Below are 25,903 nucleotides of genomic sequence, written 5' to 3' on the forward strand. Positions count from 1 at the left end.
TGAATTAAGTTCTCGAATTGACGAAGTAGACCTAAGAAAACAATACAATGAAAAAAATAGTTAAAAATATTACCAGTAATTATAATTTGAAAAAAAAATTGAGTTTAAGGAATTACACCGACATTTTCTTAAACCTCAATATGCAATTTGTTTTGTATGAGGTATTGTGTGATTCTTTGATGGTGTGTGAATTAAATTAATGCCTATTTATAATAATAACAAATTATAAGCTAATTAAATTAATTTATATCTTTTTCCCAACTTAAATTTTATCATTTTATTAACTATTGAAACAATTGATAATATTTTGCTTGACTGATAAAATAGATAAAAAAAATAAAAATTGCCTTGATAAATTATAGAAGGCCGCAATCTTTTGGCAAATTGCCTTGATAAGGCTTATCTTTTATTGGGATCACGTATTTGAAAATACTATGAATTAATTCATCTTTGTACAAAATGTCTTATACCTTTCATTTCATGATCAAAATTCAAAATGTTCTTATTTTATTTTGTAACGTACTTTGAATCATTGAAGGAATCTTTAAGTCCCTTTATATTCAAAATCTACTAATACTCTCATGGATAACAATAATTTAAAAATAATAAAAATTTATAGATATATCAAATCTTTCTTCTTATTTTCTTATTGGTCGAAAAAAGTATATTTTTAATTCAAAAATAAATACAAACTTTTATTCTTATTGGTCGAAATAATGATATTTCTTACGTGGCAAACGAATTTTTTAATTCCAAAATAAAATAGAAATTACGTGGCAAAATTCTTAAATATCATTCGTCACTTTTGTTTAGGTGGCAAACGAATTTTTTAATTTCAAAATAAAATAGAAATCTAATTTTTAATTGGTCGAAAACATACCTTTGCTTACGTGGCGCACCGAATACTCTCTAAAAATGCCTACTTTATATATATATATATTAGATTATTTGGTTTAATTTTGTGCTACAGAATTCAGGTGCAATTGTGGTCGTGCTGTTCACGAAAATGAGAGAGAGATTCTTCAAATCAAACTCTCTTCTATGTTCTCTTTAGTTCGGATTTCAGGATTCAATTCAAAAATGGCGAACCAAGAAGAGATTAAGCATGAATGATAATATACTATTGGCTTGAGGTTAATCTTCTTTGTACCTCTCATTTTTTTAACATCTCAATTCCATCATTTTGGTAGTAGTTTAGACAAACTAACTCCAATTTTTCCCCAAAATTTTTAGTTAAATGGAGTGGAGCTATGAGGTTGCAACAGCAAATACTGTGATTCCAGTAAAGGTTTTGGTCTATTTCAAGTACTAATGCTTCTGATGGTTAGTTTTATGTATCTTCCATAGTTTAAACCGATTTTTATCTGGGCAATTATATATTTCTTGATTTAAAAACATGTCAGCTTGATGTTTAGTTTTGGTCTATATGATATAATATGATTGCTTACTTTATATTGTTCTTGGTTTTCTTGGAAATATGTCATATGGGGTTTTGTTGGTTGTGCCACTTGATTTGGCACTAACCTATGAGAGTTTTGTTGGTTGTTCTTTCTTGGTTTTGTACTAATGAGTTGATTTTGTGATGGAAATATTAGAGAATGTTAGGTGCTAGAGTTTACAAGTTTATAAAATTGCCAAAAGTTAAAACCTGAGTGAGGAATTAGATACACCCTCCATAGATGTAAAAACTCAGATCAACTTGTAGTTTAATATTCTGAGGGCTAAACACCCATTTCAGTACATGTTGTTTCTATTGGGTATGATAATGAATTTCACTTCTGATTAACTATTACATTTTGGTATCTAGTTTATCTTCCTAATGAAATTTTATTTCCTGACATATTTAGAGTGGGTGCTGTCAAAGTCTTCCTTTTCTTTAGATGCTATTTTTGATGGTCTTTCATCAGTTTTATGCACAAGCAGTCTCGTGGCTATGGCAACAATAACTGAGGATGATTTATGATGTTCCTGGCTCCACGATATATGTGGTGGTAGTTGGCACAACTACACAAGCTAAGCTATACCGAGCTTTAGAAAAGATTCTCCTGACACATGGTTTGCTTCCATCCATTATTGACTGATACGAGTCTTCTGAAAATTTTAACTGCGTTTTTATATACATTGCTAAAGTTGCCATTAGTATCATACTGATACATATCGTGCTTTCTTAGTGGAAACTTTTAGTTTTCTCACAAAATGATCTTAGACGAGTGTGGTCTGGTTTAATCTAATTGAAGATCTTAGCTTTTATAACTACTCCGTTGATTAGTTAGTGTGCTCAGATTCAATATTGGCACGTTCTTACATCGAGTTTGCTTACTTTCTGTTTTTGCTACACTTGGTGGCAAGTCCTCAGCTCTCAGCTAGTTTGCTTACTTTCTGTCATGCTTCAAGGAAGACCTGCGGCAAGCTAATATAACTTTACAGTTTTATTAAGGGCTTAATCTTTATCTGATAAAATGCTCTTCCAATTCTGCCATTTCATTTTTAAGCTAACTGAAATACTATAAATAGCAGGTTTCTGCTGGGATGATCACTTACCCGGGAGTCAGGACAGGACTTAAATATTTTACTTACTTCCTAACCAGGTATAACTACACATATTTACTTGGTTTTGACGTTTCGTTAGTAGTATATATTTCTATATTCACATTCATATAAGTAAGGATGATATGTACTACTCAAACAGTAAGGAGCTACAATGAGTCAACGAATGCCCTGATATAAAAGTCACAGTGTGACGCTTGCCTATTATAGTCACAATGTTGACTTTAAAAAAAAAAAATTCAGCTCTTTACTTGTACGTGTTTCACATTCCTGATTCGGTTTCTGGTGAATTCTGGCAATACAGAGTTACAGACTACAGAGAATGTACTTGGAGATCGAATTTACTTATTTTATTTTTACAGCTTTCTCATCTTAAAACTTGAGAAAGTTATAAGTCTTGATACATATAAGCCAAGATCAATGCGAAATTATCTATGGATCTAACTAACTCAATAAGGTGTATATTTTTTTGCCTATCTTAGATTCAAGTAAGTCTTCTAGAATCTATAGCAGTGGTAAATCTTTAGAAATAATTTGTGTACATGTCAATTCAATATGTTTTAAGGTGGTGCATGATAATCTGATTGAGAAGGTTGTTATTACTTTCTAGGAATTTCCACTTTGATATGTTCTTGAGGTAGTCCATTTGGAGAAGACAAAAAAGTTGTCGGGTTTATTAATTAGAAATTGCAGATCCATGAGCTGTTGAAGGGACTTAGTTTTACTTTCTAGTTCTCCCTCTCCCTCCCCCCCCCCCCCCCCCCCCCAACATACACCACCACCACCAAAATGATCTTGGTGAGAAGAGTATTAATATCTATTATGGAATTTACTAGTGACCAAGGGTATCAAGTTTTGGATGATTGCTAGTTCAAGTACAATTAAATGACATCTGCTCGGCTGCCTTATGTTTGATAATTAAATTTTATGGAATAAGAAGATTTGTGGCTTAGAGGGGTCTATTTTTCATGACATTATTAAATAGGTATTTTTTTGTCTCTAGAGTACCATGAGATTCCCCATGAAATTTGTTGCCTAGACTCGTGAAGTAAATCTCCAGTGAACTTTTGGCAGTTAGATTCTGATTTCTGATGCTGGTAGTCACATTTGGAAAGCAAGTGATGCCAATGTTGCTAGCAGGCTGTGTACCCTTGCTATTGCTGGTTTAAACTTTGCAGAGGTGGGAGGAGAGTAAATTAAAGCTGTAACATTGATGTCATACCTTTTCCAGTGTTTTGAGTTGTGTTTGTTAATTGAGGGTCAAAGAGAGAGACATAAGATGCTAAAGGTTTAAGATCTTAAATTATCTACTATAGTTGCCTGTTCAGTTATGCATTTTGCTGTTGACAGGAATTGTTATTTGCAAAGATCTTGTTAGCTTCTGAATCTAGAGGAGGAATTATGAGAAGCTATTTGTATCTAAGCATTTCTCTACACTCACGACAACTTAATAATTAAAAATTCAGTCTTTGAACTAGAAGTCGTGATCATTGTATTGATGAGATTGACCTATATGCATGTAAAAGGAGGGGGGGGGGGGTGTTTACAGTAGAATGGAACATGACTCATGTGAATTAATCAGTTAAGTTGCTGCTAATATATTCTGATTGCTAAATAATTTTTATAAATGCATATGCAGGGATACCTTGACCCATCAACTGGCAGATAAAAGCGACGTGTACATCCTGGGACTAATTCTGGAGCTACAGGCTACAGGTAAAAGGAGATTGAGCAGCTTTGTTAGATTTGACAATCAAAATAATTTAGGAAAAAATTTGCTGTAATAAGTATTACTTTTCTTATTTTTAGATTACTTAATAAGTCTTGTTGCCAACAAATAAAAGTTGAACAAAGTACTGTAAAGTATTTTTTTTTTTTTTTTAAAGTACATTATAAAAATTTTAGATTTTTTATTCTTAGTTGTTAGTCACATTTTGTTTTATGCTTTAATTTAATTAGCTTGCAATAAATATACGGAGTAGTTGTTGGTGAAAAAAAAATCATACACATATATACATTGAAATAAAAAAGTAACAAATTCTCGACGCTTTTCTGAGTAGAGAATTGTTTGCCATTTGGAAATTTGATGATGAAATTCTTGACGCCAAAAATCGTCCAGAATAAGGGCGACGACAAAAAGTGACGAATTTTTTAACTGTAGACTTGAAAAAGTGTCGAAAAACTTGAGAAATTGCGCGTACCAATGCACATGTGGACGCTTCATATAATAATTAGGACATAATAGCATAGAGAATCTCGACGCTTTTAAGTATCCTGCAAAATTCTCGACTCACGTTTTTCGACGCGTTTCTAAAGCGTTTGAGAAAAATCCTCGACGCTTTTTCGTGTCCAAAATAGCATAACAAGCGTTGCAAAAATAAAAAATTCTAGTAGTGAAACTTGTTAATCAATAATGTATTCTTCAATTTTATCATAAAATTTATAATTTAGTAAAATTATTTTTCTTACGAAAATGATTTTAAGGCCAATTAAACAAAATTGCACCGGGCCATTTTTAGTGTTAGTATTTGTAGCCCCGTCTCTGTGTATGAATTTTTATTTTTATTTTTATTTTTTTGAGGAAAGATCATACTGTATGATTCATAACCCTTCAATTATTTTCCCCCCTTTTTTTTTAGCAAATTTTATCAATTTAAATATTTTATATATTGATTATCATGTAATATGCACAATTTTATCACCTCCTTTTCCTAAATTTTTTAACACTCACTCATATTTTCACATTTTCACATTACCTCTTACCTTTATTCTATAAGTATTCCTCCAAACCACTCACCTACCCTTCTTTAAAAAATAATCATAATCTATATAGCTACATTATAATAAATAAATAAATGAATAAATAAAAAAATAAAATATAAAGATGGTATTTGTTTATTAATTTGTAAATTATTAAAAATAGTAAGTATTTAAAACTTAATACTTTATGAGATTTCTTATGCGAGAACGAAGCACAAAATTTATATATAAATAAGATGTCCAAAAATAAAAAAAATACAATGCTCAAACCATAAATTTCTAATTCAATCTACATACATAATTATCATTATTAAATTATATAACACTTTCTCATAGATATTTAATTAATATCTATAATTATGTCAAAATTTGTCCATATATCCTCTCCATTTATATATAGATAAACTAGGGTCTACTTGAATATGTAGGTTAGAATTTCAAATTATACACCTTCTTCCTAAAAAACTCCCTTGAAAGAAAGGGTTTTCTCTCTCGAGAAAAAGAGCGACCCCTATCTCTCTGATGAGCTGCTACCGGATTCCGGTGGTTTTTTGACCAATTAATGAGGCCTTTTTGCTGCAATTCAATGGCGGAAGAGATTACAGACCTTTGCTCTCATCTCCGATCGAGGAAGAGGAAAAAACAGCGATGGACCTTGGCGCAATTAACCTAAACGAGGATGACAATAATCTGGAACTCATGTTATTGGGTAAACTCTTAACAAAGAGATCTTTCAATGTTGATGCTTTCAAGAAGACGATGACAAGGGTATGGGCTCCTGCTCACGGCCTAGCAATTAGGGTTCTTAAACCCAATTTATTTGCATTCCAATTTTTCCATTGGAAGGATTTGGAGAAGGTGCTTAAAGGCAGGCCATGGTGCTTTGATAATATGCTTGTGTTATTGAAAAAAATTGATGGTAGTAAACAGCCTGAGGAGGTGAATTTATCTGATTCACCCTTTTGGGTTCGAATAAAGAATATGCCCTTCAATTGAAGATCTGATACCCATGTCAGAGCTTTATTGGAGGGGATGGGTGAAGTTTTAGAAACTGAGGAAGACGTTTTAGGGATTGGTTGGTATCGTTGAGTTAGAGGAATGCTTGATGCGTCCAAACCTCTTCGGCGTTTCCAGAAAATTATAGACCGTAGGGGAAGAGAATTGCAGGTTGATTTTGCTTATGAACGACTTTCGTTCTTCTGTTTTGCGTGTGGGATTATGGGGCATTCTAAGAAGAATTGCCATAGAGTTTCAGAAGAAGAGAAGTAGGAGAAGCTAGGGTGGAGCACTTCACTGAAAGTTATCCCAAGAAAAGGGCGCTCAAAAGAAGATGAGGAAGTGGAGTCCCTGAAATTAGCTAAAAAGCTCCAATTTGTGACAAAACAGCTTGATGAGGAGTGTGCTGTGATCAGGAAGGAGGATCCCTATCCCTAGAACTCGTCACTGCAAGGCTTGAACACTGCTGCCGCCCAAACAATCACGACAAAGGCGATAGCAATCTGATCTTCTGATGTACAACAGACAGAGTATGTATTTAAAGCAAGTGAAGTTCAGAACATGTCGACTGGTTCTATCTCTAAGCTACATATTCTAAATGACAAACCAAGGATTCGTAGTTGGAAGAGGTTGGCTAGAGACAGCGCAGTGAGGGGTATTCAGGAGAAGTGACCAAAATCTCTCAAACGTGCTCGAGGAAAGGATACTGATGTGATGGAGGAAGAGGTGGCTGGGTGAAGCGTGTTAAATTTGATACAACCACTATGGACATGATGATGGCGGCGGAGGTTGGTACAAACCAACCCCGCCTCTCCGGATGATTGTACTGTGTTGGAATTGCCAGGGATTGGGCAACTACCCGACACTTCGACAACTTCGAAGGTGGAGCAATATTCATGCCCTCGACATAATTTTTGTGTCGGAAACAATGATAAAGAATAATGCAGTAGAGAAATTAAAAGAGAATCTTGGCTTTTCAAATGCTTTTGGTGTGTCAAGTAAAGGAAATGGGGGTGGTGTGTGCTTATACTGGAGGGAGGAGGTAGATTTTAGCCTAGTCCTTTTCACAAAAACATATTTGCGGAGATGTTACTAGCTCTGAGGGGAAGTGGAGGTTTGTCGGGATGTATGGCTGGCTAAATGAGGAAGACAAGCACAAAACTTGGATTTTAATCTGACACCTTTGTGAGGAAAAAAATTTGCCAATCCTGCTTGGGGGACATTTCAATGAGGTTCTACAATATGGTGAGATTGAAGGTAGGGCAGAGAAAGAAAGGAAGGAATTAGCCAACTTTCGCGAGGCGTTAGATGACTGCAGTCTTAGGGGCTTGGGGTATGAGGGGTGCTGGTATACAAGGGAGAAGGGTAATTCGTTGGCTACTCGCATAAGGGAACGGCTTGACTGCTTCATTGCCTCACGCTCGTGGCATGCTCTTTTCCAAAACCATACTGTAGAACACTTAGTCAGGTATAAATCAGAACATAAAGCTATTGCACTCAGACACCTTGAAGGGAAAGCCAGGAAAAAGAAGAGAAGAAAGGAGTTTAAGTTCGAGACTTGTTGGCTCTTAGATAATACTTGTGAGCTTGCTGTAAAACAAGCTTGGGACGACTCAAATGGTTCACCTACCATCGAAAGGCTTGCGACAGTCGCTAGGGGTTTGGGGCACTGGAGCAAAAAGAAATTTAACAAGCTGAACGATCAAATTGCAGACACTGAAAAGGCTCTCCAAGATGTGCAACAAGGGGGAATTTTAAATGATAGTATTGCTGAATGTGCAAAGCTGGAGAAAATTTTAGATGACTTGAATGATAAAGCTGAGGCCTATTGGTACATCCGGAGCAGAGTATCGGAAGTGCGTGATGGGGACAAAAATACTAAGCATTTTCATCACAAAGCCTCCTAACGGAAAAAGAAGAATTTTATCACTAGCATCCTCGACAATAATAATGAGTGGCAGACGGAGGACGAGGAGATTGAGAGAATTATCACCCACCGCTTTGAGAACCTGTTTTCATCATCAAACTCGGAGGATGTAACTATTCATGATGTACTCAGCAATGTCAGGCCAAGTATCACATCTGAAATTAATAGAGAGCTTTTGAGACCGTTTACAAAGGATGAAATCCTTGCAGCACTCAAGCAAATGCATCCTTGTAAAGCCCCGGGACCGGACGGAATGCACGCCATATTTTACCAACGATCTTGGCACATTGTTGGTGATGAGGTGACTTCTTTTGTTAGTAATATTTTACATGGTCGTACTTCCCCTAGCTATGTAAATAATACTAACATTATTGTTCTTATTCCCAAAGTTAATAAGCATGTTTGTACTTTTGAGTATGGTCCTATTTCCTTGTGTAATGTATAAACTGGTGTCAAAATCGATTGTCCTCATATTAAAAAATTCTCCCTGATATTGTCTCTGAAAATCAAAGTGCCTTAGTGCCGGGGCGCCTTATTACAGATAATACTCTGATTGCTCTTGAGATATTCCATACTATGAAAAGCAAAAGCAATGGGAAGAAGGGAACTATGGCTATGAAGCTTGACATGAGTAAAGCGTATGATAGGGTAGAGTGGGGTTTTCTACAGAAATTACTTCTTATGATGGGCTTTGATGGAAGATGGGTGAACCTGGTGATGGATTGTGTGTCGTTAGTGTCATACTCTTTCGTAATTAATGGAGGAGTATGTGGCTCGGTTCGCCCCACTTGGGGGCTTCGACAAAGGGATCCCTTATTCTTGTATTTGTTTATCCTTGTGGCTGATGTGTTTTCAAATATGATACAAAATAAAATCCGAGGAAGACAGTTACATGGAGCAAAAGCTAGTCGCAATGGGCCTGAAATATCTCATCTTCTTTTTGCTGATGACAGTTTACTCTTTATTCGAGCTAACCGGCAGGGATGTTCAGTTGTAGTTGATATTCTCAACCCGTATAAAGGATCATCGTGGCAGAAAATTAATTATGATAAATCGGAAGTCTCGTTTAGTATATGGGTTAGTCTAGAGCAAAGGGAAGAGTTGATGAATTTTCTGAATATGCGGCAAGTGGAGAGACATGATGAGAAATATTTGGGCATTCCGACAATCGTTGGCAGATCGAAAAGAGCGGTTTTTGAGGTGGTTATTGATAGGATCTAGAAAACGTTGCAGGGGTGGAAAGAGAAACTTTTCTCTAGGGGGGCAAAGAGGTTCTCCTAAAATCGGTTATTCAGGCTATCCTGACGTATCTTATGGCCGTCTACAAATTTCCAGGAGTAATTATTCAAAAATTTCACTCTGTCATGGCTCATTTCTAGTGGGGTTCGGATGGGACAAAGAGGAAAATACACTAGAAAAATTGGAACTCGATGTGTACACTCAAGTGTCTTGGTGGTATGGGGTTCCGAGATCTTGCTGTATTCAACGATGCTTTGCTTGGTCGCCAAGCTCGGCGTCTTGTCAAAGCCCCAAACTCCTTACTTGGCCGTGTGTTTAAGGCAAATTACTTCTCCCATGATCAATTCCTAGATTCGTACCTTGGTTATGGAGGCAGCTATACATGGAGGAGCATTTGGGCAACCAAATCTCTCATGAAAGAGGGGCTGATCTAGAAGTTAGGGGATGGGAGTAGCATCAACCATATGGAAGGACCCTTGGATTGCGGATGAAGAAGGGCGTTTTATCACGAGCAATGCCTCAATAGATTTGAATGTTGTGAGTGATTTGATTGATCTAGAGAAGATGGAGTGGAATTGGGAATTTATTGAGGAGCATTTTAATGAGAGAGATTCTCGCTGCATTCTCGCAATACCGCTAAGTGAGAAGGGCCAAGGGGATGAACTTACTTGGGCATTTTCTAAAACTGGTGAGTACTCTGTGAAATCCTCATATTTACTAGGGAAAGGTTATGATTTTGACAACTTTCACCAAGCATGGGTGGAGATATGGAAAGCCGAGGTATCCCCGAAGGTGAGGCACTTTTTCTGGAGGTTGTGTGCGGGCACCCTTGCAACGCGCAGCCTGCTTCAATACCACCACATGATTGAAGAGGACTCATGTCCTTGGTGCAGAGTGGAGGTGGAAACACCGCAACATGCACTTTTCGAATGTATGAGAGTTCGTGAACTATGGGAAGATTGTCACTGCGATGGTATGAGGAAATAGAGAGAAGGGGACTCGATCGATCTGCGATCTGGTTGTGAGTTGGAAAGGACTAGATGCCAAGACTAGACAAACGGGCATGTATCTAGCTTGGTGTATTTGGGGGGAAAGAAACCGTAAGGTGTTTGATGATAAGCATACCCCCAATAGCGTGTTGATTAATCGTGTTAAGAGGTATGTAGCTGATCACGGGGAATACACCAAGCGCATTTATAGTGCTGCTAGCTTGCGTCATTCCCATAGCCCAAACCTTGGCATCCCCCCCCCCTACGAGTGTGCTGAAATAAATGTGGACGCCTCTTTGGCAGACGAAGGATGGGTTAGCCTTGGTGCGGTATGTAGGAATCAGGACGGAGAAGTTGTCATTGATGCAACAAGAAGAGCTTGTGCCTACTGCCCCCCCCCCCCCGAGATTGCTGAGGCCAAAGCAATCCTGCCGGCGAAGAAATATGGGCTGGCTGAGGTGATCCTTGAGTCCGATTGCATACTCCTCATTGATAAGCTATCATCAGGTGCCAAACACTCCCTAGAAACTGATACAATGCTAGGAGATATTCTGTTTATATGCTCTTCTCTTAATTCTATTACTTGGTCTCATGTAAAATGGGACGGTAATTATGTAGCGCATTATTAAGCTAAGTTAATCCCTTTCGGAGCTGAGCAAATCTGGGAAAATCATTGTCCTCAAGAGATAGCTCCATATGTACTCATGGATCGTTTATCCGTTGATTAATGAATGATGGCTTTGCTTGTTTTCAAAAAAAAAAAAAAAAAAAAAAAGAAGATAAACTAGGGTAGTTGAAAAATACGTGTAACAATGACGGAAATGTATCATAGTCCATCCTATAATTGTTATTTGCTCTTAAACACATTCAACCTATTGAATTCTTAACTTTTTCTAATTTGCTTGTTACTAATATAGCATCTTATGTATCACCTTAGATGAAATGCGTATGCTAATTGCATTTATAACCATGATGTTATTTCTAATTTCTTAATCTACTTCCTTTATCTCGCATTAGTCACACCAGGTCACTACTTTTCGTATAGATATAGAGTTGTGTGACTCGTGTGAGATTACTTGTAACAAATTCGTAAAAAGAAAGGGTCAATTCCTATATTTTTCATTAAATTTTTTTTACTTATCTTGTTTTAAGAACCGCTTTACACATTAATTTATTAATTAAAAAAAAAAACAAAAATCACTTACACCCCTCAATAATCACGGCAAAGTGGCAAAACTCCCCACTATACATTATAATAGAACGATGCATAGTACCATAGTAACAACTATGGAGTATATAATAGTCTGACACATACTTTATTGTTCTTTAAATCTATCATAAGCCAATCATCAAATCGATGCAATTAATGTCGGGCAGAAGAAGTACTTAGCTTAGCATAGAGAATATTGCATTATTACGGACGAATAAATTGACATTTGAAAAAGACAATTTTGAGAGAGCAGGTTAATGCATGCAGTAGGGAATGCATATATACTTCTTAAAAGTTAAGGCTCTGCTACTATACAAGTTGCCCAATTATTGCCTAGATTTATAGAAATTATAGGATTTGAAAAAAGTGTACAAGAACATGATAATTTATTAATGTCTTATTTCTAGGGAAATTAATATGATCAGTTTTACCTAGAATATTGTATGAATTTGATTGTCCAAACATTATACTTTAAGATAGAAATAAGTAAAAGCGCACAACATGTGAAAAATACAGTACTCTTAAAAAATACAGTATTTTATATCATTAAATTTATCATCCAAACATATATTCCTCTTGCATGTCATACAATAAAACTTTCATATTAACTTGTGCTTTTGTGGGTAGGGTAACGCACCTAATTTTATCATTTAATACATCAACCAAATATAAATCCCTCTCACATATCATATGATAAAACTTTCATATTAACTTGTGCATTTGTGGCTAGGGCACCTAATTTTATCCACAAAAGTCAAAATAAATACCATAGCATCAATATAATTATTGTACAAAGAATAACAACTGCATAAAATTTAGTACTCATAAACAAAATAAATAAAGATCCTCATATGAAATTTCTTATCGGGTAACATTTTGGTTTTTTTAAGGATTATATATTTTATTAAAGCCAGAATGAAATTTCTTATATACTCCTTCCGTCCCTTATTGATATTCCCTTATGGTCAATTTTAAGTCCAAAATGATAATCTCATTTGCTTTTTTCAAGTACCATTAATATTAATTTTTTACCAATATTCTCTCCAATTTGCAACAATATTTGTACAAATTTAACTTTTTCATGTAAATTTTGTTTTTTCATGTACTTTTATTACTTTCTCTCTCTACTTTTTTGCATACCCAATGTAAATTTACCTTTCTAATGTACTTTACTGCTTTTTATTTGTGTTTATTAATTCCCGTGAAAATTGTCCATAAGGGACTATCAATAAGGAACGGAGGGAGTATTTTATAAATTTAGGATAACGTATTTGATTTTATCATACATGTCGTATGAGTATGGATATGACTGTATGAATGTATGACTATTCACTAATGATAATATTTCTTCCAAAAAAAATAATAATTACAACTTACCGAATAATATACAAAGTACTTTGTAGTCTTTCAATAGGTCTACCACTTATATAATGCTACACATGTGAATTATTGTTCACTCTTGCTCTAAAAGTCACAAAATATAAAAATAACAAAAAGGATGTTCACTAATTAATTTGTCTTTACTCTTATTTTTACCTCTATCTATATATAAATGTTTTCTCTTATAGAAATGTAAAAGCGATGTTAGAACCCACACAAATACACTATACGGAGTACTGAAGATGCCTGTTGACGAGGCCAATGCCAACCAAAGCAAGTTGCTTGGAATATAATTATAGTTTAAAAAAATTAATAATAAAAACTAGTTTTATTGGAGTAAAGAATGAAATATATAAATTATAAATTAGACATTACACATTACACATTACACATTATTAAAAAAGTCGTTGTAGTATAGTGGTAAGTATTCCCGCCTGTCACGCGGGTGACCCGGGTTCGATCCCCGGCAACGGCGCATTTTTATTTTTTCTCCAATTCAGGAGTGAGTTGGCTTGCAAAATTACACTATTTATTATTTTTTTCATTATAATTGACTCCGTATTTTTTTTTCAATTGTTACCCTAAAAGGCTGTCAAAATTTAATTTATTTATTAATTTATTTTAATTATTTGCTTATTTTTGGTTTAAGTAGAGCAGATTAATTAAAGATTAAACGTTTTACAAAATTAAGCTTAATAATTCGTATTTATTCGTCCTTTCTTCATAGTATAAATTTTTCATTATGACTTTACGAGTTACAATAATAAAACTTACAAAGTTAGATTACTGGTAGGGAATCAAATTTATTCAAACACAAAGGAATTTTTTCAAAAAAATGAAAGCTTAACTAAAAACCAGAATAATAACTAGGGTAAAGAAGGACATCTTCATTTACTAACAATTATTGATAGATTATATAAATCAATCATAAGCTTAAACCAATTATTGATAGAGTACATGCATAAACCAAAAGGTTAAACTAACAGTTGAAGCCCCATATTGGTTTATATACTCTATAAGTTATATCTACATTCATGCAAATTGTGTTTTAGATTTCTAAATATTTATACACCAATTCATTTACTAATTAACTAATGTCTTTGTGATACTTTTAGGCACCGTTTGCAAGACTAGAACAATAAGTCAAACATACCATCACTCTAAAAGCTAAAGAATGCATAATGAAATTGATCAATCTATAGTAAACATATAAACACTGCTGAATTAAATAAAAATTTCTTGCCAGATACAAACATCTTTTAGAAGAAACTGTTTTATTTAAGACAGATCACGGATATGCCGAAAAGCAAAGCTTAGCTTAGCTTAGCTTGCAAACTAGATGTGTGAATGATTAAACAAGAAAACAAAAGTCCTGAACTGTAAATCAACCAAAGTAACCAGATTGCATTTTATGAAAAACTTCAATGATGTCAGACTCAAATACTTATCTTTATTTATCATCACTTAAAATTAAAACATGTCATTCCAAAATCATTTCTTTAATTTGTCGCTTGCTATAGACTCAAATGTGCAATTTATTTATGCTATGGACTATGAATAACAAATAGTCAATGAAAATTTAGTAACTAAGTCACGATAAAAAGATCATGGTTAATGAGATTTAACTACATTCAAGTTGATAAGAAACAGTAAAAAAAAAAAAAAAAAAAAAAAAAAAAAACCTAGCAATTACTACCAAATTTAATGACAAGCTTGTCCAAGTAGTAGACGAAGCTATTATAATGGGATTAACATAGATAAACAGCGGCAAAGGACAACCAATTATCTATATCAGCTGATTTCATGATCATTCAAATGCTTACACAAAATTGAGTAAACAAAACTCCTCACTATATTACATTCAATCCTTACAAATATTAAAGAACTAACAAAGACAGTGAAAACAATTCTCTATCGATCCGTATATATATCAATAATAGATCTAGAACTAGGCATAATAATGCACATATCAGCCTTAATAGTCGGGCATAGTAATACACTCTAGTAGTTTGTGACTTAATTGTGAAACAATTTTCAGTCACTAGGGTTATGATATAGGGTTTAGGGTATAGGTTTAGGGTTTTAGGGTTAAGGGTTTAAGGTTAGGGTTTAGGGTTTAGAGTTTAGGGCTTAGGGTTTAGGGTTTAGGGTTTGGTTTAGGGGGTTTGGTTTAGGGTTTAGGGTTAGGGTTTAGGTTTTCCGGTTTACGATTTACGGTTAGGGTTTAGGGTTAAGGGTTTAGGATTTGGGTTTAGGGTTCAGGGTTTAGGGTTTACAGTTAGGGTTTAGGGTCTAAGGTTAGTGTTTAGGGTATAGGGTTTAGAGTTTAGGGTTAGGGTTTAGGGTTAGGTTTTAGGGTTTAGGTTTAGGGGGTTAGGGTTAGTTTAGGGTTTAGGGTTAAGGTCAGGGTTTAGGGTTAGGGTTAGGGTTTAGGGTTAGAGTTAGGATTTAGGGTTTACACTACTAGAAAAAGGCCCTTTTCCGTCAGAATTGTTTCGACGGACCTCAAATTCCGTCGGAAAATTCGAAATTTCCAATAAATTTTAAACCGTTGGAATATTCCGACAGAATTTAGTCGTACCTACAGAATATCCCTCGCAATAATTCCGACGGAATTAAATTCTGTCGGAAATTAGAGCTTTTGACGGAATATTCCGTCGAAAACTTTTCTTCGACGGACTATTCCGTCGGAAGGTCTAATTTTCCACAAAATTTAATTACGTCCGAAATTTTTTAATTAAAAAAAACGAGTTCAGATCTCCTCTTTTGTCAAACCAGAAAGAATAGGGGGAAGAGAGAGAACGACGGAAAGAAAGGGAAAGAGATAGAGAAAGAGAAAGGGAAGTTTGAGGACGCCGTTTCGCCGCAACCACTGGCGTCTCACCGTCGCCGCTGTGTGAAAGGGAAAGAACGAGAAGGAATAGGGGAAAGTGAGAGAGCGACGGAAGAACGAGAAAGAGAAAGAGAAAGAGAAAGGGAAAGAGAAAAGGGGGCGCCGTTTTCCCGCAACCACCAGCGTCTCACCGTCGCCGCCTTGTGACCCCTGGTCCGCCGCTTGGTAAGTTTAATAATAGGTGTATTTGTTTTTTTTTTTCGTTAAACCCTAACCACCATCACCATTGTGCAGCCGTCGTCCTCCATCTGCATCCTCCCGCCACTGCGACTAGACCTTCCACCACCTCCATCCTCCCGCCGTTGTGCAACCGGTAAGACTCACCCTTTATTTTATTTTTTAAAATAATTAAAACTGACCAGAACCACCACCACCTCCATTTGCAGGGAAAACTAACGCCTCCTCTACGACGTTTTTCGGGCAGCCACCACCGAATCCTCCTCTACCCTTGGTGAATTCTTTCTCCCACGTTTTCTAATTCAATTTAAGTTGTTTACTTAATTGCAAACCCTAATTAAGTTTCTACTTGTAATTATTCGTAGGATTTGTAGATTTACTTAGTTTAATTGTCAATAAAAAGTGCAGATCTAGAGGTTAGTGACATTATACACCCTAAAATTCTTAGTTTAGTTTATACATGACATGTTAGTGACTAATTGTATATAGAACTATGTAAGTTTATCATTGTTTTTAGTGTAGTGTATACATGTTTGTTGTATTTTATGTTTAAATATGTTGAAATATTTGAAATGAATGTGTTGTATTATGATATATTAGTTTAGTTTGGTTTAGTTTAATATAATAATGTATGGTAGTTTTGTTTAGCTTAATATAATGTATGTTAGTTTATTTAGTTTAATATATTTGTTTTATATAATGTTTAATATAATATTTTAAATTGTTTAATATATTTGTTTAGTTTAGTTTAATTATGATATATTTGTATAGTATAATGCATGTGTCCTTTACTTTATATATTTTGTAAATGAATCATTTGCATAATCATATGCCTAAATACCCGTTCAAGGCACACACATTAGGAGTATGTCTTGAATAGTCCCTGTTTGGGACTGTCCTTGTACGCTTATTCTCACTTAGGTGGTGAATGTATGCCTTGTTACTGAATATAAGGAATATCTTGGCTTCTCATTTCTCTACAATGTTCTCTAGGTACATATGTAGGTGTATCTAATCGCCTACATTGTGTACTTGGAGAACTATAGGGAAATGCTGCCGGATTTTCTATAAAATGAAAAACCTGGCTTACATTCACTAGTGGGATTAAACGTACAAGGATGGGTTAGGTTGGAGTGATAAGGACCCTTGGACATCATTTCAAATCTCATTTGCATTTCCATAACACTTTGATGGATGATAGGCCGTCGTCGAGCCTACCAAAGATAATAATTCCTATCTTGGTCTCACTAACAATAGTAAGGGTAAGAAAGGGTCGAACCCAAGAGAGGCGTTGAATCAACCACCGAGTACTACCGTTTAAATAAGCTAAACGAATTCTAAATTGGGTTGGTTTTTAGTAACTTCTTCTAACACAATTCAACTAAGCTAAGAGGAGGTTAACAATATTAAGAGGAATCTAGGGCTTGTGTTATACCACTCAACTTCATCACAAATCACAATTAGCATGCAACAATCAAGGTAAATTAATGGGATAAATTAGGGGAAGTCATCTAAAGCACCCAACTACTCTCTCAAGCTAGAGGGATTACTTGAATCATTAATACGACCTACTCTCGTGGTTACATAGCATAAAACAAGTGTTAAAGCATAATCACGATGACATAAACATTCCCTTGACCGGTAATCCCTATTCTCATGGCATTTCGGGTCAATCAAGCATAAGGGAGCTAACTCAAGTTCATCTCTCGATCCTTCGTTGAGAAAGCTTGGATAAATAGTTCTAGCAATGGCCATATACAAGAACTAAGCAATTAAACCACTTAAGCTCAACTAATTAACATCCCACAACAACCAAATTAGCACATGCAACAAGTAATTAGTGACTACATTGAGGGTCTTGCCCAAACCCTAGAATTTAGACTACTCACAATCCATGGGGGTTAAAGCAATTAAAGATTTCAAGCAATTCATGAACAAATTCAAACTAAGGATTAAGCTAATTAACAATCCAAAACATGCAAGAACTAGCAAATAATTAACAACAAAGTAAAGAGAAGTAGAAAAGATGAGTAAGAAATGGTTACTATGAAGCTTCAAGGTGAGCAACAATGGTGGATTTTGTCTTCTACAATGATTGAATTTGAATAATTCCAAGCTAATAATTGAGAACTAACTAATGATTTGAGAATTTAATGTTCTAAGACTACAAACTAAGAGAAAAGCTCTGAAAAACTGCCTCTCCCGTACAAATGAGCTCTCAAGGGGTATTTATATGACCCCCAAATAAAAAGGACGGAGAAAACAAGGAAGGAGTTCGACTGCAGGTCTGCACGGACGTGCCAGATTTGGCACGGACGTGCAAGGCTAAGCACGGCCGTGCCAAGTTTGGCACGGACGTGCAGAGGGGGCAGAATTGAGGCAGAACGTACTGCTAAGAATCGAGCAGTTCCGCACGGACGTGCAGATATTGGCACGGACGTGCAGCTACATCTGCACGGACGTGCTTAATTTGGCACGTCCATGCAGGTCTTGGCAGAATGTTCTGAGTTTCTGGAGCACTTCTGCACGGACGTGCAAAGTCTGGCACGGTCGTGCACCCTCTTCTGCACGGACGTGCCAGATTAAGCACGGCCGTGCAGGCCTTGGCAGCTTGCTGAAGCTTTCTGGAACCTCCTGCACGGACGTGCAAGGTCTGGCACAGCCGTGCAGGGTCTTCTAAACCCCTTTTTTCATCTTTTCTTCTATAATGCTCCTTTCCTTGGCTTCTTTCATCCATCTTCTTGCTTCTAACCTCGGCTTTGTATCCATGGGCTCCATTTGGTCGTTCTTTTGAACCTAGAATCTCAACAAAAACACCAACAACCAGTGAAGCATAGGATACACAAGAATTGCATAATAATAGAGTAAAAATGAACCAAAACGCAATTTATATCAAGTAAACTAGGTTCAAAACACCCTAAAATCGTATCAAATAGCAAGTTATCAATGGATAATGAATATCAAGTAGAAGTTGTAATCATGAAACGTACAGAACGTAGCTGGATGTATGAAAGGAAGGTTGGGATTTCTATTAATCTAGAGTTCGTAAAAGGGGTTGATGAATTCTCAATACGTCAAAGATCATCCCGAGAGTAGTAAGCCGAATGAAGTTAGGTGTCCATGTTTTAAATGTTAGAACAAACGACTTTGGGATGCGGAAACGGTTAAAATTCATTTGTATCGCAAGGGTTTTGTACCTAATTACTATGAGTGGATGTGTCATGAGGAAGGGTTTCCAGGAGTTCCTGAACGACGGTCCAATGAATATCGTGAAATGGTGTTCGATGCTTTTGGTCATACTTAAGATCAAGGGCATTCCGAATAGTCTAGTGTTTCATCAGAGGAGGAGCCTAATGCACAAGCCAATCATTTTCTGGATTTGTTGAAGGCTTCTGAACAACCATTATACGAAGGGAGTTCATTGTCTGTGTTAGAGATGGCTGCTAGAATTACTAGTCTGAAGTGCGAGTATAATTTGCCCCACAGATGGGTTGATGGGTTTGCTTCTTTGGTCAATGAAGCGATTCCTAACAACAACCATATGGCCGACACATTCTATGAGGTGAAGAAGATTGTGAAGGGGTTGGAGCTGCTTCATGAAAAGATTCATGCATGCCCGAAAGGATGTATTGTCTCTTTGGAAGGATGATGCTCAGCTATCTACATGTAGGGTGTGTGGCAGCGACCGATATAAGAAGACTTCTAAAGGTAACTTAGTGCCTTTGAATGTTTTATTTAATTTCCCGATCACACCCAGGTTGCGAAGGCTCTTTGCAACCAAGAACATTTCGGAGGATATGACATGGCATCCGAAAAACCCTCGAGTAGGCACAATGGCACACCCTAGTGATAGTGAAACTTGGAAACACCTCGATAGTTGCTTTCCAGAGTTTGCCTCCGAGCCTCATAATGTTCGACTTGGCTTGTGTACAGATGGTTTTGCTCCTTATGGTAAGTTTGGGGGACAATATTCTTGTTGGCCTGTCATTTTGACCCCTTATAACTTGCCTCCATCAATAATGTGTATGAAAAGACAATTCATATTCCTTTCGTTGCTCGTTCCTGGTCCTAAAAACCCTAAGGGCAACTTGGATGTGTACATGCAACCGTTGATAGAAGAGTTGAAACAATTATGGGAAGTTGGTGCAAATACTTACGATATTTCGAGGAAACAGAATTTTAATCTTTGAGCAGCCATCCTATGGACCGTTAGTGACTTCTCGGCTTATGGTATGTTGTCTAGTTGGACCACATCTGGTAAGAAGGCTTGTCCATATTGCATGGAGAAAAGCAAAGCATTTTGGCTCGAACATGGTGGTAAAGGTTCTTGGTTTGATTGCCACCGCCAATTCCTTTCGACAGATCACCCTTTTCGGAATAGTAAAACTGCATTTTGTTAAAACAAAGTCGAAAAAGGTGCACCTCCACACATCATGTCAGATGGGCTGTGTGTGAAAGACCTTTCGAAGGCTGCAGATGGGCTCGAGGCACTTAAACGCCTCAGAAAAGCTAAAAAGGGGTGGTTCAAGCAAAACACACTGTGGGAGCTTCCATATTGGAAGCATCTGCTCATTCGTCACAACTTAGATGTCATGCACATTGGAAAAACTTCTTTGATCAGTTAATTCACACTATAATGGATGTGAAAAAGCATATACGTGACACGCCATTAGCTCAAAATTACATTGTCAAATATTGTAAACGGCCTCAGCTTCATCTTCAGGAGGATGATAGAGGAAAAGAGTTCATGCCAAAGGCTCCATTCGCTCTTGACAAGGCTCAGAGAAAAGTTTTGTGTGAGTTGGTTAAACAGCTGCGGTTTCCTGATGGTTACACCTCCAATTTGAGTAGATGCGTAGATTTGCAAGCATGTAAGATACACGGAATGAAAAACCATGATTGTCACGTGTTCATAGAGAGGTTATTGCCCACTGCTTTGAGGGAATTGCTCCCTGGACATATTTGGAATGCAATTACAGAGATCGGCCAATTCTTTCGCGATTTGTGTTGCTACACAATCATAGTTAGTGACATGGAGCGATTGGAGAAAAACATAGTTGAGATCCTTTGCAAGCTTGAGAAGGTCTTCCCTCTTGCATTTTTTAACTCAATGGAGCATTTACCTATTCATTTGCCATATGAGGGCAAGTTATGTGGTCCTGTTCAATATAGATGGATGTATCCCTTCGAAAGGTAAATCAAAGACCTTTTCACATCCTCTTTTTTACATCCGATTCATTGTCATGAGTTGTTTATACATTTATATAACTATAATTGCAGGTTCTTCAATCACTTGAAACGAAAAATTGGGAACAAGGCTCGAGTTGAAGGTTCCATATGCAATGCTTATCTCACCGAAGAGATAGCAAACTTCTGCTCTAATTACTTTCATGCGTCAGTTGACACAAAAACACGAGATCTCGGTCGAAATGTGAATGTCGACGTGGACTCCACAGTGGACGACGCTGAAATACTAGAGTTGTTCACGGTGGATAATGGTTGTGTGTCAAATAAGGGTAAAACTCGATTTTTAGATGAAAAAGAACTCGAGTGTGCTCATTTGTTCATGTTACGAAACAACGACATTCTTGGTGAATACGAAAGGTATAATATGTTTAGGAATGAATTGTATTCAAAGTTATGAACGATTAAAATGGTTACAATGTTGATTTACCGCGTGTCTTTGACCTCGTAGGAAGTTTGAGGACTACATTCTTAGTACTCGACCTTATTTGCGTAGAGAAGAAGTCATGGAGAAATGTGAAGCTGAATTCTCAGATTGGTTTCATCACAAGGTGATATAAACGGTCTAACCGTGACATAATTATGAATTTTACATCTTGCATTTCAATTTATTCAATTCATGATTGTGACGTTTATATTCAAAACGTTGATAGGTGGTTGAAGAGAAACCAAATTCGGATGTCCTGCGAGTGTTGTGCATGCGTCCTTTCAAGCGTGTTCGAACTTGGAGGCAGATTTTTGTCGGTGGTTTTAATTTCCATACACGTGCCCATGGCAAGCACAAATCTACAATGAATTATGGTGTGTGTGTGTATCAAGTGAGGATGGTGGAGAGTACTTCGACATTTTAGACGAGCAACATAGTTGAACTTGTCTACACTGGTCCCGAAAAAAAGTACAAGACTATTTTGTTTAAGTGTAGTTGGATGGATTCTGGTAGGGGAATGAACATACATGAACAATACAAGCTTTTCAAAGTAAATCGTACTAAGAAATACCCCAAGTACGATCTCTTTGTATTATCTTACCAAGTAACTCAAGTGTATTACGCATCATACCCTAGCCTGAAACGGGATCGAGTTCAATGCATGGTGGGTTGTGTTTTAAAACACAAGCAAGGTTAGTGGTTGATGCTCCGGTGGGCTTAGAATTTTGCAGGCACCATCCCCACAAGTACATGAAACTCTTTGCCCACCGAATGACATTCCAGACTATGTCCTAGATGATGATGATGAAGATGATGACGATAGAGATGATGACGATGGCTTTGTTATCTCAAGCGATGAAGATGATGAATCTAGTATCGACTCTAGTGATAGTGACGAGGATGATGACATCGATGTATTATTATATGATAGTAGTGATGATTACAGTAGTGATAGTAGTGATGAGATTAATTAATAGGAGAATATGTTAATCTCCCTTAAGAATTTGGTTGTTATTGTAAAATCAAAATATGACTTGGTCTTATTATAAATCACTACTTTTTGTATAAAATTTTATTACATTGCACTATACTTGTAATTTATAATATCATGCCATGTTACTAACAACTAGTTCAGGTGGTCATGGCGGGGGGTAGAGATAGAGAATCGTCGAAGAAAACAAAGGGGAAGGGGAAAGCTCAAAAATGGTGATCGACGACGATGACGAAGAAATGGAGGAAGCGGAGGCACATGATTTGGGTGCCACTCAGGAGCCCGCCTTCACCCAACCACAAAATCAGACACAACAACATTCAAAGTTGCCGGTATTAGACCCTACTACGCTCTGGTACGTACGTACATTTAATGAATTGGACTTATATTCTTATTTTCAAAAAATTAACCTATTTATTACTTCTAACAAGTTCTATATTACTTTTTGTTGATGATCATCTAACATTGTTGTTTCTCGTTTAATGTAGGTTTGATGATAACAAGGTGAGGAGTGTGGTCTCCGGTATGCTAACTGGTTACTATCGAGACCCTTGGAGGAATTATGGAGAGATTGATGAAGGAACGAAACAACACTGGTGGAACTTGTTCAGTGTACGCTATTTCTAACTTAATTAGTTAATACATGTTTTATTAAGTGTATTAATGGAGTTGAGTTTATAACTTTTAAAGCTTATCATTCGCAGAAACAATCACATGGGCACCTCAATTGAACGAGCATGTGAAGCAAACTTTTGAAAGGAAGTTTGCAACTCGCCTACGTGACATGTTCTACACGTACAGTCACACACAAGATGAATAGCGCCAAGTCAGGCTAGCTCATGAGGAAGTCCACAAGAAGATGATGGATATTGTTGCCACAAATCTGACGTATAAGAAGCGGTCAGCCCAAAATAGGAAGAACAAAAGGGGCGGTTCCGATCCCTAGAAAATGTGGTTGAACCAACCCACTATCAGGGTTCTATGTCAGCTATACAACATGCAAAAAGGATGGTAAGTTTGTTTAATAGGCAAGTAAAATAGAAGGCATTTGTGTATTACTATGTAAAGGTGGTGTGACATTTTTAACAATGATTTTCTACATGTATAATCACAGGCGGCGAAGAATCCAAAGGCCAGCTACCAACAGCTCCTGAGCTTTTTCTGAAGGTGCACTTCAAGGATGTGCGTGGGAAAGGCACAGTGCCAGCCAACACCAAAGCGAAGCAAATTGCGATAACAACTTCATTATAACTTAGAGTCTAAACTTATTTGATTGATTTCATAAAAATGGGCAAAGTAGTAGTCACTTAGTCCATATTTGGATGAATTTGGATGAAATTTGTTCTTAAAACTTAGTTAATTGATTTTTTTTTGTGATTTCAAGCCCTATTCACCTAAAACTACCTATTATATATTGACATGTTATGAGAAAGAAAGAGTTCATTTGGTAAGAAATAAAGAAAATGGGCAAAGTAGAAGTCACTTAAGCCATATTTGGATGAATTTGGTTCTTAAAACTCAGCTAATTGGTTTTTTTTTTTTTTTTTTTTTTTTTTTTTTTTTTTTTTTTGTGATTTCAAGCCCTATACACCTAAAAATACCTATTATTGACATGCTATGAGAAAGAAAGAGTTCGTTTCATAAGAAATAAAGAAAATGGGCAAAGTAGAAGTCACTTAGGCCATATTTGGATGAATTTGGATGAAATTGGTTCTTAAAACTTACTTAATTGGTTTTTTTTTTTTTTGTGATTTCAAGCCCTATACACCTAAAACTACCTATTATTGACATGTTATGAGAAAGAAAGAGTTCATTTGGTAAGAAATGAAGAAAATGGGCAAAGTAGAAGTCACTTAGGCCATATTTGGATGAATTTGGATGAAAATGGTTCTTAAAACTTAGTTAATTGGTTTTTTTTTTTTTTTTTTTTTTTTTTTGTGATTTCAAGCCACATACACCTAAAATTACCTATTATTGACATGCTATGAGAAATAAAGAGTTCATTTCGTAAGAAATAAAGAAAATGGGCAAAGTAGAAGTCATTTAGGCCTTACTTGGTTCTATTTTGTTGAAAATGCTTCCTTAAACTTAGTAAGTTGCTCCTTTTCATGTGTATATCTTGTAGGAGGCCTACCAGAAGAAGGTTGAATAAGCAAGCACTCAAGGGATTCGGAAGAGTCCGAATGAGTTGTATTGGGAGACTGTGGGTGGTCGCAACGAGAATGGTCGTGTGAATGGACTTTGCCAAAGTGTAGAGATGTACTATGGAAACCGGATGGGTCGAGTTTCCACGTCTTCACAGTAGTACACGCCTTCCGTTGTTTCTCAGATGCAGGATCAGATGGAGCATAGGGTGCAGGCTCTTCCCAGTGAAATTCGGAGTGAATTGTGTTAGGTTTACAGTGAATTCAAACTAGAAAACACTTAATAAAACGTGTGGGACAAAACCTAAGTAAAATGATCACACTAACAATGTAATGTAATACAAACAAACACAACCAAGGTGTTACAATCAAGTATTAGAAAATCAAAGAAATTACAGAAAATTTCTAAAAGAAACACTAATATGAAGGCTTAAACACTTGCCTAAACTCCAAGCCAATCAACCAAGCATGAACATGAGAATTGCAACGTCCCTTGAGACTATGATCTTGATACACTGTCAAAGGCGTATGAATACTTTCCTAAAGGGATTAATTTCCCCCACACAGTGCTTGGGTTAATCCGGAAATTCCCTTTGAGATACAATTGACAGCACTTTCCGTCCTTAGCACAAAGAATCGAAAACCGATGGATGATTCACAAAGAAGGCTAAAATCAAGAGGTTTTTCTCTAAATAGTTTGCAAGAAAATTTTGAGAAAAATGGAGAATTCTTGGGGGAGATGATCAGAGAATAATGTTCTGTTATTTCTTCGAAAAGAAACTCATTTCATATAAAATAGAATCAACCGTCGTATAAAACCGCAAAACGGCAAGAAGCGCGGGCGCGAGCGAAGAGGCGCGGGCGCGCCACCTGCCCGCGCGGGTGCGCCACTTGCTCGTGCGGGCGCGCATCCTTCTTTGCCCAACAACTCGATTTTTCCAGAAAGTTAGCGCGATTTTAGCGTGGGTTGCGCCATGCC

At 36.5% G+C, this 25,903-nt stretch overlaps 1 long non-coding RNA gene and 1 other non-coding gene across 2 annotated transcripts; both read left to right on the top strand.

The window, feature by feature from the left end:
• Window positions 1-972: 972 nt before the first annotated feature.
• On the top strand, window positions 973-4,657 carry LOC110686620. The gene is made up of 3 exons (XR_002504266.1): window positions 973-1,133; window positions 1,234-2,588; window positions 4,187-4,657. It is a non-coding gene; the product is annotated as an uncharacterized LOC110686620 (long non-coding RNA).
• An 8,794-nt stretch (window positions 4,658-13,451) lies between these two features.
• TRNAD-GUC lies at window positions 13,452-13,523 on the top strand. The gene has a single exon. It is a non-coding gene; the product is annotated as a tRNA-Asp (tRNA).
• Window positions 13,524-25,903: the final 12,380 nt, after the last annotated feature.

The sequence above is a fragment of the Chenopodium quinoa genome, unplaced genomic scaffold (genome assembly GCF_001683475.1).
Source record: "Chenopodium quinoa cultivar QQ74 unplaced genomic scaffold, ASM168347v1, whole genome shotgun sequence".
Lineage (NCBI taxonomy): Eukaryota > Viridiplantae > Streptophyta > Magnoliopsida > Caryophyllales > Amaranthaceae > Chenopodium > Chenopodium quinoa.